Source organism: Nannospalax galili, unplaced genomic scaffold, assembly GCF_000622305.1.
Source record: "Nannospalax galili isolate Female #2095 unplaced genomic scaffold, S.galili_v1.0 scaffold459, whole genome shotgun sequence".
In the NCBI taxonomy this organism is placed as follows: Eukaryota; Metazoa; Chordata; class Mammalia; order Rodentia; family Spalacidae; genus Nannospalax; species Nannospalax galili.
Window position 1 is genome coordinate 588,255 of NW_008344211.1, and position 10,984 is coordinate 599,238.

The window sequence follows — 10,984 nt, forward strand, 5'->3', positions numbered from 1 at the left end:
GAGAGATAAGTAGTAGATGAATGAAGCATCCTATATTTTTATCTCCTGTCTGGCAACTCCATCTAAGAAGGATTTGGTCCCTGGTTTCAGTAGGATCGCATTGAGCCACAAATAGCAGAAAGCCTAGTTGGAACTGTGTAAGGTTTGTGTGATGCCACAAAACAAAAGCCCAGAGGCACACGGTTCAGCCAGCAGAGCGATGATGCCATCTGGGACCCAGGTGTCTTCACACTGTTTGTACTACCATTGTCTTGCTTGAAGCTTCCTGGATACAGAGTGGCTGCCGAGCCTCCAGGTGTTATATCTGTGTTCCAGTCAGGAAGAGAGAGAAAGAAGCAAGGAGGACAAAGACTGGGCTTTGGTAGAAAATCCATCCTTCAGACCTCTGCTTACGCCGCACGACAGGGTCCCAGGCCACAGACCGAGAACCCGTCACGGCCCGTCTGTGGTCCGCTTAGAACCCGTCACGGCCTGTCTGTGGTCCGCCTAGAACCCATCATGGCCCACCTGTGGTCCACTTAGAACCTGTTCACCAGAGTCCCTGTGTGTTGTGTCTCAGTGCCTAGCTACAAACCGAGAACCCGTCACAGCCCGTCTGTGGTCCACTCAGAACCTGTTCACCAGAGTCCCTGTGTGTTGTGTCTCAGTGCCTAGCATGGAGCCCCCCATAGTCCATATCTTATCTGAGTCACAGAGTGATGCATCTCCACCATTAAGGTCTGCAAAAAGACCGGACGCTGAAGAACGCCCAGATCCAAGCTGTACACGTGAGGGTCCGCTTCTCCGTCTGCCTTCCCTCCACTTCGCCTCCACCCTCCACGAGTCTCCACCGCAGCCCCTCAGCCCCGGGACTTCTCCTTTCCTTCCTGGAACAGCCCTCCTCCTGGCAGCCGCACAGCCCTCAGCTTCTCCTCAGCAGTTTCAGGCCCTGCAGTTATTTTAGGTCCTCAGCCGCACCCAGAGACCCTCCCCAGATAGCTGCCTAGGCCTGAGGAGGCTGCACCCTCCAAGCAGCCAAGAGCAAGCAGAGAGTTGGTAGCCTCGAGGTGCGTCCTCAGCTCCCCTTGGGCTGATGCGGCGTTGCCCAGATGTTTCTCGTGTGGCACCCCTGTTCAGCACAGTTGCTCTCAGAATATTTGCAGCTTCCTAAAAGAAGCCCTCTACCTCCTCTATCTGGCCACACTAATCAGCTCTGTCTGGATTTGCCTGTTTAGGCGTCTCTTATTCACGGGTCACGTGGGCTCTGTGTCTGACTCCTTTCACCCAGTGCCGTGTCTGCAGGGTTCACCTATGTGCAGTGTATCCATGCTTTGTTCCTTTAAGGCTGACTAGCATTTGGTTCTGAGGACTGCACCTCCTTTTGTGCTTATCTGCCCTCGACTCACAGCACTACAGGCTGTGTGTCTTCCTCACTGGGCCTTTGTTTTCTATATGTGCCATGGGGACGGCAGTGTGAGGACGCAGTAGATGGTGATATTGTGATCTGCCCATCACCTTCAGCCTCATCGCCCTGGCCTTGGAGAGACACCACTGTCCCTGCACAGGCTCTGACCCTGTTTGCACTCTAACTATCACTGTCACTCCTAATCAGGTGCCAGCTCTAATAGAAAGGACTGGGTAGATGTGACACTAGCTGGAGCACAACCTTGAAAGTCCATAGCCTCTTCTGGGGGCCATGAGGGGTGGGGGGAACAGTCTGACCAGAAGTCTTCAAGAACAGTGACTCTGCCTCCAGATCTGTCGGGGAGAGGAAAGCATCTTTCAGGGGTGAACAGCTGGTCCTGAACACCCCCACTGTGGCATCAGAGTCCCAGGAGACTTCTATTCTAGGCAGATGGTGACTAATACCTGGGTGTCCCAGGCCTCAGATTTGGGTTGTGTGGTTCAAGTGAAGGTGAACTCTGGCATGGTGGTGAATGCCTACAATCTCAGCACTTAGAAGACAGAGGCAGGCAGATGGTTGCAAGTTCTAGGCCATCATGGGATACATAGTGAGTCCCAGACCAACCAAGTTTTAGTAGTTACTTTCCTCATTGCTGTGGCAAAATGCCTGAAAAAAACAACCTAGGAAAGGAAACTTTTATTTTTGCTCATGGTCTGAGGGTCCAGTCCGTCATGATGAGAAAGTCACGGTGGCAGGAGCATTAGCAGCTGGTCACAGCGCATCTGCAGTCAAGAGGCAGAGAGAGATGAATGCTGGTGCTCAGCTCACGTTCTCCTTTCTATTTAGTCCGGGACCCCTACCCATGGGTTGGTACCGCCCACACTCAGGGTGAGGTATGGTCATGGTGCACAGGGAGTCCATTGTGACTGGAGGTGTGGAGGTTATGTGTCAAGATGGGGGTCTTTAGAGTTGGGGCAGATCCTGTGGAAGACACCCAGAAATGGTCATAAGTCATTAAGGTTTGTCTTGCCAATGGGTCAAAAAGACTGTGCAGCTTAGAACTCTGAAACGGGCCTTCCTTTGATGGAAGTGGTGCAAGGGGAGACTTCCAGGTGTGAGCCCTACAGGGGTCAGGAAGCAGCCTCCTCCTCACCTCCTGGTTTTTCCAACACACTTGCCATGCCCTCAACTGCCAATCAACATCAGTCCATGTAGGCAGTGCCCTTGTAGACCCAAATTATCAGACCCACAGACAGCTTTTCTTGCACCCCAGGAGTCCTGACATGACAGCTAGCTCTGGCCAGGACGCTGGTGTCCTTGGACTGACCCACCCTCTTGCATTCTCAGCACACTGAGAAAACTGAGACTGTAGAGGAAATGGAATTCCTGGAGCGGTTACAGAGGCCAAACTGAGTCCTGGCCAGGCAAGGGAGGGAAGTCGGCCCCTCAGTGAAACTCAGAGGTTTTAGATTAACATTCACTAGATGTCGTCAGCAAAACAAACCCAAATGTTTATTTTCCCAGCGGTAAATTACAACTTCAATAGACAGAAATTATGGTCCCGGGCCTTGAAAAGCAGTGACAGGTGCCTTGTCCCTGGATGGTCACACAGCCTAAAATCGTCAAGCCTAAGAGCCCCCAACCTATTCACAGTTCACTTCTGCCCTGTCCCCTACTTCAGATCTATGCTGCCCACTGGACATATTTCCAGGCCTGTGGTGGGAGACATGGGAGCCTGGGGCCAGCTGTCTAGATACAAAGTCATTCTCTAGTGAGCATCATCAGGCCTCTATCACTGGCCTTGCACCCAGCACCCTCACAGATTCCAAGGACACAGGGCAGAAACACACACAACCTAACATGACCTACTCTAAGGTAACATGCATGGTGGTGTCCAGCACTCCGGGCCTTGCTTTCTGGTCTTGCCTGCCAGAGGGACTCCCAGGCAGGGCAAGGGAGGGGAGACAGGGTCTTCTGCTATTTTGTCTTGGCCCTTTACCCTCAGGCAGCACCTTAAAGACCCCACTCTAGCCTCAAAACTGGGCACATGATCATTGCAGTTGCAAGGTGCTCTGGGAAAGTGAGGACAGGCTGGCGGGGCAGCTTCTACCCCCTTTGCATGGCATTCCCCTGAACGTATTGAGTGTTTGGCATAAGAGCCCCATAGAGGCTCCTGGCCACATACCCTTCTGGCCTGCAGTGACATGGCCTCATAAGATTGAAGGAAACTTGGGGGTGATGATGCCCTCTCCAAGTTTCCCTATTTTCTTTTTTTTTTTTTTTCTTTTTTGGTCTTTTTGAGACAAGGTCTCCCTGTGACTCCAGCTGGCCTAGAACTCACTATGCAGACCAGGCTGGCCTTGAACTCACAGAGATCTGCCTGCCTCAGCCTCCCGAGTACTAGGACTAAAGGTGTGTGCCACCACGCCCAGCACACCCGGCAGTTTCCCTATTTTCAAAGTCTGTGGGTTGGCTGACCAGTTCTGGGGTCTCTTCACTCTGTGATTAGCTTCCCCAACCCCTCTCTTTCCAGACCCAGGGCAGCACCTGTGACCTGAGTCCTCTCCCCTGACCCACAGCTGGGAGTCCAGGATAAGCCTGTGGACTCACTGAGGATGGGGACTCATCTGTCACTGCTGGAGAGGGTGGGAACGTGACTGACAAATGGGGCCAGTCTGGATCTTTCTCCATGGGCATGGTTTATTCATTCAATCGTCACTCATTCATTCAATGGCGCTGTCCTTATAGAGCCCCTGTGATGGTGGAGTCCTGACATTTTGTACCTCTGGATCCTCTGGAAGCAGAAATCCATGAACTCTGAGGCCATGTATCAGTGAGAACCCACAGATCCATAATCAGCTGTCATGGGGATAGGACAGGGGAAGCTTTCCCATGGGACATGTTGAAGCTGGGCAGAACCTGTGCTGAGAATGTGCATCTGTGCCTGCAGAATGTTCTAGACAGAGTATCTGTAGAGCTTGAGCTGGGAGGGGTGTGGAGGAGGCAGTTTAGGAGCTAGGCCTTATCTGGGACTGGAGTGACAGCACCAGGTTCCCCTCCTCACATTCTCCCACGTGGAGATGGATGGAGAGAGGCACTCCTGCCGCCTGGCCTGGCTCCAGTGATAACAAACAGCCTGTCAGCAGCAAACACAGTGAGTCTGGAGATCATCGGCTGCCCGGGCATGATCAATGGGCTATGGTGGCATCTATGTGCCCCCGGCAAGTCTGTTCCCATCACAGCAGGCACTGGACTACCAGAGCCCCTTTCCAGTCAGTGCTTACTGGGTGTGGGGAAGGAGGGATGTCCTGGTGGGTCATTCAGGATGTGGGCCTGCAAGTGACAGAAACCAGCCCCAGGGAGCCAGGTAGGCATGGCTGTGACAGGAGGCTGTCCATGACGGGAGGCTGCCCATGACGGGAGGCTGCCCATGATGGGAGGCCGTCCATGGTGGGAGGCTGTAGTCCATGGTAGGAGGCTGTCCGTGGCAGGAAGCTGTAGTCCATGGCAGGCCCAGCCTTTGCCCTCCACCTTCTCCTCCACTCTGCTCTGCCCTCTTCCTGGCAGACAGCCCAGGCAGCTCTGCCTTTGCATCCCATGTGGAACAAGAAGCTTCCTTTCCTGTTAGTCAAAACAATCCCAAGGAAGGACTGTGAGTGGCCAGGTGGTCACTACCCTCCTTCTCTGAACCCAGTGCCTACTTAAGGCCAAGGAGCAGGTGGTGACCCAAACGTAGGCAGAAGCCACAGACCTGACTGAGGTGTCAGAATGGCAGGAAGGCAGGTGTCCTCCCCCAATTGATTATTACTGGGGTGAGGTGCAAAACAGAATTGAGCAGTGTTTTTAAAAGCAAAAAGAGTCAAGTGTAGCCAAGGTGCGTACCTGTAACCCTAATACCCAGGAGGCTGAGGCAGGAGGCTCACCCACAAGTCCAAAACCAGCCTGGACTACATAGTGCATTCTATCTAGGTCAGTCACAGAGCAAGACCCTATGTCAAAAAGCAAAACCAAGGCATGGTGGCGTACACCTTTAGTCCCAGCACTCGGGAGGCAGAGGCAGGCAGATCTCTATGAGTTCAAGGCCACCTGGGGCCTGGTCTACATAGTGAGTTCCGGGACAGCTGGGGCTACAGGGAGACCAAAAAGACCAAAAAAATTTTTAAAAAATCTGAAAAGGACTAAGGACACCTTCTGGGGAGTAGTGTGACGATGAGGTGAGGTCATGAAGTCACTCAACAAGTGCATTCAATGGTGCCGGGTCCCAGGAGGCAATGGAAAGCAGCCAGACATGGAACAGATAAGCAACAGACAGGCACAGATGAAGAGAGAGGCAAACAGACACGGTATTGAGGGGTAAAGAGAATCCCAGCCGAGGGCAGAGGAGCACACTGTTCCTGGGAGTGGGCAGGGGTAACCCTGTTGCATTTCTTCTTGCAGAATTTACCCGTTCACATACTTTGTCCATTTTTATTTTTGGTTTGGGTTTTTCTTTCTGTGTGTGTGTGTGTATGTGTACGTGTGTGTGCGTGCATAGGTACACATGTATGTACAGATGCATGTGTGTATGTATGTGTGGAGACTAAATCACAACCTTGGATGTCACTCCTCAGGCACATCAACCTTTTCCTTTTTAAAATATTTTATATATTATTTTTATTTTTATGTGTATGAGTATATTGCCTGCATGTCTGTAAGTGCACCTGTGTCATGCAATGCCTGCAGAGGTTAGAAGAGGGCATTGGATCCCCTAGAACTGGAGTTAAGGACAGCTGTTAGCTGCCATGTGGATGCTGGGAATTGAACCCGGGTCCTCTGCAAGAGCAGCCAGTGCTCTTAACTGCTGAGCCATCATTCTAGTCCCCAATCTTTTCTTTTTGAGACGGGTTCTCTCACTGACCTGGAACTTGCCAAGGAGGCTACACAGGCTGATCAGTGAGCCCCAGGAATCCATCTGTCTTCACCTCCCCAATTTTACAAGTGTATACCACTATACCTGACTTTTCACATGGGAATTGAACTCGGGTCCTTATGTTTGCACAGCGTGCACGTTACTAAGCTATTTCCCCAACCATGTTTTGGTTTTTCTTACTTCTTTGCAACAATCTTCTTCAGTCCTTTGGGCACATGTCACTGTGTCCTCATCTTTTGTGGTGACTCAAGCCCCTGGGGAGCACAGAAGTTGTCACTGCCACCCAGCCAGGTGTCTGTCATCCTTGAAGCTCTGTGCTGACTTGCAACCTCCTCTGATTCTCTCTTTTCTCCAATTATTTGCAGTGTTTTTGTATTTCACATTGTATTCTTTAGCCAAGGAAGTTGATTTTTGCAAGTGAAGTGGAAATGCATAGTGTATTTATTCATAGTGGGATCTGGTCCTGACATGGTCTACAGAAGCGCTCTGCTCCTCTGGAGAGCTGAGCGGTGCCTGGTCCCACATGCATTCTCTATCACGCATGGGTGCTTGGAGGGGTTTCGTCTAAAGCCTTTTGTCCTCATGATACATGAGGCAAGGGCTCTCGCTGTCCCTAGTCACTCTCCTCATCCCCTTGAGTTCTCCCCACCTCTGCCAGGACCAGATCCCACTATGGACATGTTTCTCTGCTGTTAAGTTGAGGTCCCATGGCCTGTTTCCCAGTCACCCCCAATGGGTGTTGTTGCGTCCCTGTTCCATACACCAACTCTGGTAGCTGAATCCTGGTGTATAAAATTGATAGATTAATTTTAAGGCTGCCCATAACAATGGCCAAAGTGTCCCCATGAAGAAATATCATCCCTGAACATTTCTGCAGAACATGTCAACACCCCACCATTAGTTCCCAAGATTTTCCAAATCTTCCTTTTGTGTACAGATGAGAAGCAGAGTCCAGCTAACTCAGCTCTAGGGGTCTTAGCAAACCAGGGAGGCTCAGACTTCCTGCAGCCTGAGGTCATCAGTATATCCAGGAGGGTGAGAAGTCTGTGGAAGCCTTCCCCTCCTCGCTGACACCAGGCGTCTGGGTGCAGAGTATGAGCTGCTGGCCTCGGGGACCTCTGCTAGCAGCCGCCATAGTGCACACTGTGTCATCCCACACACTGAGCCACTTCCGGGCCACTCTGCTCCTCTCCATCTAGTCTTAAACCCTTCTGACAGCTGCCTCCTTGCCAAAAGCTCATGCTTGTTCCCTTGGAAGGGTCAGGGGCACCCCATCTATCCTCCCTCCTTCCTTGGGACTGCCACCTGTGTGATCTGGCTGGTAGCCCCAGGAGCATGGGGGATGGGGATGGGGAGAAGGCACAGAGCTGAGACTAACCCAAGAAAAGCCAGGAGGGCAAAAAGGATGGGGGAGCTCAGGTCACAGGACACAGCTATAACCCACTGCAGTCAGCACCACAAGTCCTGAGCCTCCCAGAGCCAGCTTCCTCACCTGCAGAAATCAGTCATTCCAAGAGAGAGTATGGAAAGCATTTAGCCGCCAACACATCAGAGGCAGGAGGCTCTTTCCAGAGCTACCTTCTCTGAGGCAGCTTGGTCAGAGGCTGTTTCCTACCCAGCCTAGAACTGGAAAATCAGCTACTTGTATACACCATGAGCCATCATTTTACCCGAAGAACCTGACCTCACAACCATCATCGCAGCCTTCCTCCTCCCCTTCTCCTTTCCCTCCTCTCCCTCTCCCCTCTCCCCTGCCTCCTCCCTCCGCTCCTCCCATCTCTTCTCATTCCTACCTCTGCTCCTCCCCTCCCCTCCTCCTACCTTTCTCCTCTCCCTCTCCCCTTCCTTCTCATCTTATTCCTCTCCCTCCAAACTCCCCCTCCTCCTTGGCCTCCTCCGCCCCTCTCCTCCTCATCCTTCCTCTCTTTCTCCTCAACAGGGTCTCCCTATGTAACTCAGATTGGCCTGGAACCCACAATCCTCCTGCCTCAGGCTCCTAAGTGCTGTGATTGCAGGCACTAGACATTGTACCTGGCTTAGGATAAAAAGTTTTGTTTTATTGGATGGAGTAGAAATACGCATTAACAGAAAGAGGAATTGTGTAAGACTCCAGGTGCTAGACCGGAGTCCAATCCGTCGTGCCTTTTCAACTGCACATACCTTCACTATTGACACAAGGTGTTTAAAAGGTCATTGATATCTATATTTTTGTCTGCTGGGCTTTTTAAAATTTAAAATAGACTAAATTTTTAGAGCAGCTTTGGGTTTGCCGAAAGACTGATCAGAAAGTAGAACTGACCCCTCACACGCAATGTCAGTGGGGCACGGGTATGAGACACCCCCTCCCTCCCTGGTGACCCCAGCGCAGTCAGATCTTTCCACTATCATGTCAGAGGTGGCATCACATAGCACACTACCCTCTCTGGCAGGTTCTTCAGTTAGCAAGGTGCACTTGAGGCTCTTCAGGATCTTTTCATCTTATGAATGAATAATACCCACTGTCTGCTGTGTCCCCGGCTGTGAATGCCTATTGAAAGACGGCTCCTTGCTTCTGACTTTGAGCAATTATAAAGAAAGTTGCTGTAAACAGCTGCTGGCGGCTTTCTTCCCCAACAAGTTTTTGTTGTGTTTTTGTTGGTGGTGCTAGGTTTGTTTCATTTGCTCATTTGCCCTCTCTCTACCTCTCTCTATCTTCCTTGAGATGCTTCTGTTCAGGAATCTAACCCACTTTGATTGGGCTGTTTGTTTTCTGTTGTTTGGTCTTAAGGGCTCTTTGCATATTTGGGGTAATAGACCCTTTCAAATATGTGTTTCACTCAGACTTTCTCCTAGCCCACAGCTTATTTTATTCTTTAATGGTATCTTTTGCAGAAACTTAACGATGCCTGACTCATTAGACTTTTCCATAGATCATGAATTAGGTTCTAGTAAAAGCTCATTGTTTGAGGTAGGGACCAGAGTGAGGTGTTTATGGAGACTTTATTTAAATATGAGCAACAGCAGTTATCAACCACTATTATATCTATAATCCATTAGATAGCCTTTCATTTTAAAATACCCATAGTTTGTCACCTTTTATTTTCTTGACAGCTGTCTAAACTCCTACTGAAGCTTTTTAGAAATTACAGAGAAGTGTTTAAGGGAGGCCGTAGTTATTCAGAGTTATTATTAAAGGTGAATAGCAAGTGATAACTGAGACTCCTGGGCTGACTGGTTAGTGTAATACCCAGCTCTGCTAAAGACTAGCCTGTGACATGCAAGTCTCCAAGCTCGCTGGGGCCCAGCATCCTCACTGGGCCCTCAGGCTGGTGTCAGGGTCAGAGCGCCAGGTGGGTTGGGACTGGTCACTGCCTCCTGGCCTGGGCTACACAGCAGGATTTATTAGATGACAGAAAAGAGTCCTTCATCCTGACAGAGGGAATGCAGGTCAGGGTGTCCTGGCAAACATTTTCTTTTTTTTTTTAATATTTTTTTCTTATTTTTATTTTATGTGCTTGAGTGTATTGCCTGCATGTATGTGAGTGCACCCGTGTTGTGCATTGCCACAGAGGTCAGAGAGGGCTTCGGATTCCCCTGGAACTGGAGTTAAGGACGGTTCATAGCCACCAAGTGGGTGCTGGGAATCGAACTCGGGTCCTCCCCAAGAGCAGTCAGTGCTCTTGTACGCTGAGCCATCTCTCCAGACCCCGCTGGTAAACATTTTCAGGATCAGTTTTGTCCACCTCAAAACCCAGAGCTGAGAATTGGGGGAAGGAGGGGCTGCCCGTTGGAGAGGGATCAAGATTATAACTGGACTGTGCTTTGCTTTCTCAGCCACACATGGAATAACAGTGCCTCGGTGTTAGGAGCCCACAGGGGAAGGGAGCTGGTGTCTATGCACCTGCTGCATAAAGTGTGTGGTCTCAAGCCCCACACCCAACACTTTTAGATCCATAATCCTCTTTGAAATGAACTCAGGACCCTCAACTTTTCCACAAGATGGACACAGCCCACGTGGGCAGATACCACTGTCAATCCAGATCCGAAAATGTGGACGTTGTAGGTGTGAGACGGGTTAGAAACAGTTCACTAGAGGGAGGCCCAGGAGACCGAGGGAGACCAGACCCCACTCTTGGGAGTGGCCCTAGGAGGACCGGGCAGGAGCCCTGTTTTGTATTTCAAAAAGGCAGAACGGGGTCCCAGAGAGGAAAACAGGCCAGCGTGGCAAGCCTGGAAAAGGGGGTACGTTTTTTGGCACTCTAGATTTTTATCTTTCACATGCAGATTGATGCCTAATGAGATGCAAATCAAGGCCTTACAGCTCTTAAGGTCTGGCCCCTTCTGTCTCTTAAGACGGTGACCCTGGGACCCTTCTTGTCTCAAAGAAACCAAGTGTGCGTGAGCGGGTGAGGTGGAAGGGAAAGAAATTGCAGGGAGTTTGCTCCCTTGTAACAACCAGGCGAAGGAATCCGACGTGTCTCTGGGCGCTTCAGGGGAAAGCGGGCGGGAGGAAGAGGAGAAAGTGGGGCCTGGAGAGGCTGGGGTAGCAACTTGGGGCCCTTCCTCGGTTTGACATTAAAATGAATGATATGCAAACGAATGCAAAGCACGTGCGAGCGCCCGCCCGGACTGGGGCGGCGGGCCGAGCGGGATGCTGAGCCCCTCCTCGCCGGTCTCCGGGCGCCGCCGGGACCGGGCGGACCGCGGCGGGC